Source organism: Panthera leo, chromosome Y (assembly GCF_018350215.1).
Source record: "Panthera leo isolate Ple1 chromosome Y, P.leo_Ple1_pat1.1, whole genome shotgun sequence".
Taxonomy (NCBI): Eukaryota; Metazoa; Chordata; class Mammalia; order Carnivora; family Felidae; genus Panthera; species Panthera leo.
The window spans coordinates 7,838,179-7,846,632 of NC_056697.1; positions in this window are offsets into that span (position 1 = coordinate 7,838,179).

The window sequence follows — 8,454 nt, forward strand, 5'->3', positions numbered from 1 at the left end:
AGCATTACTTTCATACCGTAACTCAGCAATCTAAAGCAATCTCAGGTTACGCAGGCCGCAGTCTTAACACAGGTGCTTCTACTGATCACACGACCTATAGCACAAGATGGAGTCCCACTGCCTGGGTTCGAATCCGGACCCCTCTAGTTAGCAGCTGTGTGACTTGGGCACGTTCCTTAGTCATCATGTGCCTGGGTTTGCTCATCTGTAAAATACAGCTAAAATCCTACTGATCTCCCAGGGATGTCGTGAGAATTAAAGAGCTTAATGTCTGAGAAGCACGGAGACCAAAGCTTGGCTTGGAATCAAGTCCGTTTAGGAATTTTAAAACGTACGCTTCGCTTTCAATCTGGTCCTCATTTTAAACAATTCTCTAAAGGTGGGTTATGTAAGAAATGGATCTCTTCCACCAAAAATGAACATGACGTTCATATATTTTGCCCATGTTTATAACAAATGCCCTGGATTTGAGCAGGATTAATTTTGGAAATCGAGACATGCATCGAAAATACACTTGGGCGTTACGGAGGCAGCATCTTTGTGCCTGAAATGGCTCCGAGAGCCAACACTTACTCGATGTATTTGAGGGAGATTTTCTGTGTTTGCTTGGTGGTGACGGTTGCGATGTACATTTGCAAGGCTGCCAGCCGCAGGGCTATGTCGCATTTCAGCTCGGGCCCAAATCGCTCCTGAACCACGTCGTTACAACTCTGCAAAAGAGACCAGCAGAGGGCGCAGCGTGTCAAAGAACCGGCGGCTGTCGCGCTGCCTCCGAGGAACAGGTGACCCAGTGTTCCAGCTTCCCGTCAAAGGCAAGGGGGCTAAATGTGCAAACATTTCCACCAGGCTGCTTGGAACCCAGTCAGTATTTAATTACATTCACAAACACAGCGACCGCACAAAACATTTAACATTCACCGATAAATGAGCTGCTATTTAAATATTTAGCTTTTGGTAAAAATAATTAGGAATTCAGGTACGAAATTTCCAAACACAGGTGCTGTAACTGAACGCGCAAAGCACAGATAGCAGCATGCGACTTGTGCTGGGCTTGGAATCTCGGGTTCGAATCCTATTCCTCCGCTTCCACAGGGGTGGGAACTTGGGGAAATCCCTGAATTGTGCCGTGCCTCGGTTTCCTCCTTTGTAAATCGGGCACGGTAGTGCTTCCCCATTCACAGGGCTGTGGTGAGGAGGACATGAGCTAACAATGTGAAGCCCTGGGAAGTCGTGAGTGCTCATACGCGTCAACCGAGGTCATCACCAATGTCATTAACTTCCATTTAGCTCTCGAGAGCAGTTCAGGGGGGAGGCAGGTTTAGCAAGGGGTTGGACAGCAGCAGCTCTGGCCTCACACCCACCTGCTTCGGAATCGTGGCTTTGCCAATGCCCACCTGTGCCTGTAGCTTCAACCACTTTACTCTTGTAGCCTCAGTTGACTCATGTGTGCGATGGGGACTCACGCTAATGACGCCGCTGGAGCGGAGCCAGAACTAAGATCCACATTAAGCGCTTCAGCACAGCGCACTGGTGTACTCGCTAAAACGTAGCCATTAAAACCTTCAGTTCACTCCAGAGGTGACCCGCCCCTGCTGCGACTCTCAGTAAGTCATGCCACATCTCTGGGCCTCAGTTTGCTCATTTGTAAAAGAAAGATGCCTATCTCACAGGGTGTTTGGTGAGCATTAAGTGTAAGAGGGGCTGAGAGCATGTTGCAACATGCAAAAAGTCCTGCATGACCAGTGTCTGGCTTTCAGGTGGCAAAATACCGAGATGCATGTTGCTGGAAGCACAGCATTGACTACACATATTCTGCATCTGCATTCTGTTTACTTATTTTTGTCCTTGAGCTACAAAATATGATATTGAGCCTTTTTCTTCTTTATTCTTTACCTGTCCCAGGAAGATTTGAAGTTAAAATTATGTCAGGATTTGCTTTCCTCCTTCCAAAGGGAAGTACATTTGTGAATACTTCACATACTGGTTTACTAAATGGGAACCTGTACCCCTTTATTGTTCATGCAAAAAATATTTACCCTTCAAATATGTACTCATGACCTACTGGTACTGTGCAAAACATGCTCTGTCTACATGGTGCATGCCTCTCTGCTAAACTCTTCACTCCCAAGAATGAAGTCACATTCTCTTTCCACCCATCCATAATGTGGTCATCCAGCTTTGCTTCCCCTTAAAATCTTAAAATTATTTGTATTTATACAGCACTTTTTTTTTGGACGCAGGTCTGTCATGAAACAGGAAATAAGACTGCCTGAGTAAAGACAGCCTCTGAGAGCAATTTCAGGCTGCCATTTTGTTTTGCTAGTCTTAGGTTTACCAATTATTTATGGGTGCTCAGGGTTGTCTATACTGAGGCACCAAGGGACGGAAGGCCCAGTTAGGTTAATTTATATTATATAGTGCTGTGAAGCATGGCAGTAAAAAATCCATTTGGTAAATTGCCAGAATCCTAGTAGGCAGTTGAGAAATAATTTTTTTGTGATAAATCATTTTTTGATAAATAATTTTCTTCTGCAACTATTATGTAATAGATTTTGAAACAGAATTTTAGCACAGAATGTAGGGACAAAGGTTTAGGCTTGATTATAAGTTTGGACATCCTATTTGAGTAAACTTGGACTTGGCATTTTGTTTTTCTTGAGTCTTCGTTTTCTATTATGAAAAATAGGGTAACAACGCTTAACTCACAAAGTGTGACAATTTTAAGGGTGTTTTATAAGATGGAATATGCTTTATAAAGGGGAATCATAATCTAAAAGTTGTGGGGGGGGGGTTGGTGATAATTGTGTATCAAATAGAGGTCCCTATGGTCTGTGCCAGCCTAGAAAAATATTATTCATTATTAAAATGTTAGATGTTAAAAAGGAAACCATACTACTAAAGTGCTTGAAACATTTCTTATCCTTCTTGGTATCATGCCGTTTATCTTTCTTGATAGATAATGGGAATGTAAACGTCAATATAATCTTATGAATTATGAATTAGAACTTTCTGGATTATAAGAATTTATTACTATTATATATGGCAACATCTGTAAAATACCTATGATCCAAAAATGAGTAAGATTAATAGATATTAATACATATTATCACTATGAAAATTTCTGTTTTCATAGTCATAGTTCATTTAGTCAATGGCTACTGTCCTCAGTAGGAGCCAAGTTGAAATGTTTTTTTGGCTCCTTTACTGCACAGAAGATTTTATTTGCATCAAGTCTCAGTAGTTTATTTTTGGTTTTGCTTCCCTTTCCTCTGGAGACATATGTGGAAAGAAGTTGCTATGGCCAGTGTCAAGGTGGTTGGCAACTACCTGTGTTCTCTAGGATTTTTGTGGTTTTAGGCCTCACATTTGGGTCTTTAATCCCTTCTCAATGTATTTTTGTGTGTAGTCTGAGAAACTGGTCCAGTTTCTTCCTTCTGTGTGTTGCTGTCCAGTTCTCCCAACACCATTTGTTGAAGGGATTGTCTTTTTCTAGTTGGATATTCTTTCTTGCTTAATTTACCATATAGATGTGTGTTTATTTCTGGGTTCTCTATTCTGTTCCATTGATCTATGTGTTTGTTTTTGTGCCAGTACCATACTGTCTTGATCACCACAGCTTCGTCATATAACTTGAGGTCTGGAATTGTGATGCTACTGGCTTTGCTTTCTGGTTTCAAAGTTGCTTTGACTCTACAGTCTCTGTGGTTCATAGGAATTTTAGGACTATTTGTCCTAGTTCTGTGAAAAAGGTTGATAGGAAGTGAATTAAATGTATAGATTTGCCAGGGTAGTACAGACATTTTAACAATATGAAATGTTTTTCCAGTACTTTGTGTCATCTTTCTTTCATCAGTGTTTTATACTTTTCTTTGATCTCTTTGGTGAGGTTTATTCCTAGGTATCTGTTGGGTTTTGGCGTAAATGTAAATGGGATTGTTTCCTTGACTTCTCTTTCTACTGCTTCATTATTGGGGAATCAACATATTCTGTATGTTGATTTGGTACCCTGAAAATTTACTGAATTTGTGAATGAGTTCTAGCAAATTTTTCAGGGAGTCTTTTGGGTTTTGTATGTGGAATACCATGTCATCTGCAAATACTTAAAGTTTTACTTTTTTATTGCTGATTTGGATGGCTTTTGTTTCTTTTTTTTCAATCTTAAAAAATTTTTTTAAATTTTTTAAATTTTTGAGAGATAGAGACAGCATGAGTGAGTGACGTGCAGAGAGAGAGGGAGACACAGAATCTGAAGCAGGCTCCAGGCTGAGCTGTCAGCACAGAGCCAGATGTGGAGCTTGAACTCATAAACTGTGAGATTATGACCTGAGCTGAAGTCAGTGGCTGAACCAACTGAGTCACCCAGGCACCCAGCCTTTTGTTTCTTTTTGTTGATTCATTGGTATGGCTAGGACTTCCAGTACTAAGCCAAATACTAGTGGTGAGACTGGACATCTTCATTTTGTTCCTGACTGTGAAAGATAAAAAGCATCATTTTCAGCCACCCAAAATAATAACGGATGATATCTATCTACAGCAAAACATCATCCCAAATTAGCTGCAGGATAATGAGAATTGTAAAGTGACTCTCCATATATTATTTATTAGAAAAACAAAAGTAGTAACTTTAGAAAGGAGAAATTTGTAAGATACCATGTACTTCCAATGTGATGAACCAAGCAGGACACAAAACCACTCATGTTGCTCTTCAGTCCAAAATGCATAACCTCAATGTGGTCATGAGAAAACATCAGAGAAATCCTAATTGGGAAGACTTCTGTAAAATAACTTATCAGTACTAAGCAAAACTGCCAATATCATTAAAGTCATGAAAAGGTGACAATGTTCTATATGCCAATGAATGCAAAATACTGTCTAAATAATTCTGGAAGTAATTGATTTTAAGATTATTTTGGGTCTGGGGCACCTGTGTGGCTCAATTAGTTGAACATCCTACTCTTGATTTTGGCTGGGGTTGGGGTCCCAGGGTTGTGGGATCATGCCCCTTATTGGGCTCTTCATTGAGCATAGAACCTGCTTAAGATTCTCTTTATCTCCTTTTTCTCCTCTCCCCTGCTCATGTGCACTTTTTCTCAAAAAAAAAAAAAATATTTGGGGGGCAATTGACAAAATTTGGATGTGGACTCTAGATTAGATAACAATAACATATCAATTAGTTATTTTTAAAAATTGTGCAATGGGTATATATGAAAATATCCTTATATATAGGAAATAATGAAGTACTGGGACTCCTGGGTGGCTCGGTCTGTTAAGAACCTGATCATGAACTCACAGTTTGTGAGTTCAAGCACTGCATAGGGTTCTGAGCCAACAGTGTGGAGCCTGCCTGGAATTCTCTGCCTCTCTCTGCCCCTACTCACTCTCCCTGTCTCTCTCTCAAAATAAATAAATAAACTTAAAAAAATTTTTAAAGGAAATAGTGATGTATTTAGGGACCATGATATTTGTAGCTGGCTTCTAGCTACCTATTCATCCTCTGTTATCTATCATCCATTTATCTATCCATCTATTATCTATCTATTCATCTATTATCTATCTATCTATCTATCTATCTATCTATCTATCTATCTATCTATCTATCTATCTATCATCTATCTATCTCTCATCTATCTATCTATCATCTATCTATCATCTATCTATCTATCATCTATCTATCTATCTATCTATCTATCTATCTATCTATCTATCTATATCTATCTATCTATCTATCATCTATCTATCATCTATCTATCTATTATCTATCTATCTATCTATCTATCTATCTATCTATCTATCTATCTATCATCTATCTATCTATCTATCATCTATCTATCTATCAATCATCTATCTATTATCTATCATCTATCTATCTATCTATCTATCTATCTATCTATCATCTATCATCTGTCTATCTATTATCTATCTATCATCTATCTATCTATCTATCTATCTATCTATCTATCTATCTATCTATCTATCATCTATCTAATCTATCATCTATCTATCTACCTATCTATCTATCATCTATCTATCTAATCTATTTATCATATCTATCTATCTATCTATCTATCTATCTATCTATCTATCATCTATCTATCTATCTATCTATCTATCTATCTATCTATCATCTATCTATCTATCTATCTATCTATCTATCTATCTATCTATCATCTATCATCATCATTATTATTATTATTATTATTATTATTATTATCTATCTATCATCTATCTATCTATCTATCATCATCTATCATCTATCTATCATTTATCTATCATCTATCTATCATCTATCCATCTATCATCTGTTATCTAGATACATATATCTACCTAGAAAGGATTTTATGTCCAGGAATTGACTCATGAAATTGAGGAAACTTGCAAATTTCAAAATCTGTGCAGTAGTCTTGCAGGTTGGAGGCACAGGTAAGAGTTAGTGTTGCAGATTAAATTTAAATGGTACTTACTGGCACAGTTCTCTCTTCCCCAGAGGACTGCCTTTTTTTTTTTTTTTTAACGTTTATTTATTTATGAGAGTGACAGACAGAGTGCAAGCTGCAGGTGGGCAGAAAGAGAGAGAGAGAAACACAGAATCTGAAGTAGGCTCCAGGCTCTGAGTTGTCAGCACAGAGTCTGACGTGGGCTCAAATTCATAGACCAGGAGATCACGACCTGAGCCTAAGTTGGAAACTTAACTGACTGAGCCACCCAGGCACCCCATTTTTCTTTTCTTAAGCCCTGGACCTTATTGGAGTATGCCCACAGTAATTATGAAAGATTATTTGCTTTATTCAAAGTTTACTGATCTAAATTGCTAATCTAATCTAAAAATACCTCATAGTGGGGTGCCTGGGTGAATCAGTTGGTTAAATATCTGACTTCAGCTCAGGTCATGATCTCAAGGTCTGTGAGTTCAAGTCCCATGATGGACTCTGTACTGACAGTTCAGAATCTGGAACTTGCTTTGGATTCTATGTCTCCCTCTCTCTCTCCCCCATTCATGCTCTCTGTCTCTTTCTCTCTCTCTCTCAAAAATAAATAATACATATTTTTTACAAGTTTAAAAAATAAATAATAAATATTTTTTAAAAATTTAAAAAATACCTCATAGTAACATCTAAACTGGTGTTTGGCCAAATCTCTGGGTACTAAGTTGATACATAAAGTTAACCATCACAAGTGCACTCTTGTCAACTTGGCACCCATACACAGCTCCTTGAATTATATTCACTTACAAATATAGGCAATAATAAAGTTATAATTCCACTTAACATGATAAAGCTACCCATGCAGAACCAAAACCATACTAATTCTTTACCCAGAATAGTATGCAAATTCCTTAAGTCATATTACTCTTCTCCTTGAGATCCTGTATCTTAAACATGTGAAAATGGGATAAAAGAGAGATGAAAGATTTATTATCTATATCTATCTACCATCTGCCTATTTAGAGATAAAAACAGACACAAGACAGAGACAATCAGAGAAGGAGAAAAATATGCAAAAATATTTATAACAAACAAGGAAGAAATATTCATAACATTTACAGAATGCATTTACAGTCTGTTCCTACCCTGATAGCTGTCACTCCACAAGTCAGGGAACAAATGTGGTGAATCTATCACTTGCTGAATATGTCTATTCCAATTACACTTTCTGGAACTGGGGAAATAACCACAGGATTGGTTTGGCAATCTATTGGATGGACCCTCAGTATAATAGATCTGAGTTAAAACTCCATTGATAATGTTCTCATCTGACTGTAGACCACAGTGACATTTGGGGTCTCCTGGTTTAGTATAAGGTCAAACCCAGAGTCAAGTAGGTCCCAAACTTTTTATTTTTCATTTTTCCCCAATGCACACCTACTCCAATAAAAGGACAAAGGGTTCTTTGATGAAGGCTTAGAGAATGACTAACAGTGCAAATTCTTGGCATTATTACAGGATCTTAACAACCGCTTTATTTCAGGGGTAAGGGTCTACAAACTGGCTCAAGTCTAGGAACAGATTGAGGAGCTCTGACTGTTTTCATGACTCATATTAGAGTTTTGTTCACTTGACTAAAACACCTCCACTTATCAGGGAAAAATTTAGTAAGTTTCCTTTCTGCATTACTTTACAGACAAGATAATCAACTGGCTTATTCCATAGGGTTATTTCATTTAAAGTATTCTGATTGATGCTTTGGCTCTACAGTCCATTACAATAACCATAAGCATGACTATGATGTTTTTAGTGATTAAGTAGTGCCATTTGGCTTCTGCCACCCTAGGATCCAATTAACCCCATTGATTTTAGGTTTCTCAGTTCAATGTTTTAGCAGTTCCTACTGTAATTTATGGCCTGCAAAGAAGAGTTTTTAGAGCTTTTCAGTGATGCTAGAATTCCTTTCACAAATGTATTTCTCACAGTGATGGTGGAAAATATGTCCTCTAGACTTGTCAGAATAGATAAGCAG